This window comes from Limulus polyphemus, unplaced genomic scaffold, assembly GCF_000517525.1.
Source record: "Limulus polyphemus unplaced genomic scaffold, Limulus_polyphemus-2.1.2 Scaffold1513, whole genome shotgun sequence".
NCBI lineage: Eukaryota > Metazoa > Arthropoda > Merostomata > Xiphosura > Limulidae > Limulus > Limulus polyphemus.
Window position 1 is genome coordinate 129,859 of NW_013667123.1, and position 793 is coordinate 130,651.

Consider the following 793-nt stretch of genomic DNA (forward strand, 5'->3'; position numbering starts at 1 on the left):
TGGAAAGTACTCACACACTCATTGCTTCAAACCTAGATGATATTGTCTTTCAGTAGGTTGTTCAAGGAATGAATCCTTATTGGCAGATTTATAAATAATTTCCTATAATAATGAAGTATGTTCACGAAATTGTGAAGTTATTTCATGTTGGTTGCCATACTTGACTAAGGACTTGGCTTTGTTTTTAGTTGGATGTAAACCTTCAGCAGTTTTCTTGTAATCAAGATACGCAATTTCTTTTTCTGAGAACTCACACTTTGTGTTACTGAAATTAACACCATTTTCTTCAAGCCTCTGTAGAACCTTGTAGGTTTCTTCTATGTGTTCTTTGTCATTTCTACCAATCACTTCAATGTCATATAAGTAATGTACAACCTTCTCAATGCCTTATAGTTAGTATTTCTTCAATTGCTTTTTGTAAGAGTGTATGTGCTGATGTGATTCTAAATGGAAGTCGGTTATACCTGAAGAGCCCCATTTATGTATTGATAGTCAGATATTTCTTCAACTCATCACCTACCAGCATTTGGCGATAGACTTGGGTTAAGTCACAACTGGTGAAGTATTGACCTCCTGACAGTTTGGTGAAGACATCTTGCCTACTTGGTGGTGAATACTGGTTATCACCAAACTGTGGGGTTATTGTGACTTTGTAGTCTTCACACAGAAACATATATATATATATATATATATATATATAGTATGTATATAATAAAGAATAAATAAAGAAAACGTAGGGTAAATTAAAAACCTTAACTAAAGTAAGGTAAGTTAAGTAAAAAAAGTAAAGAAA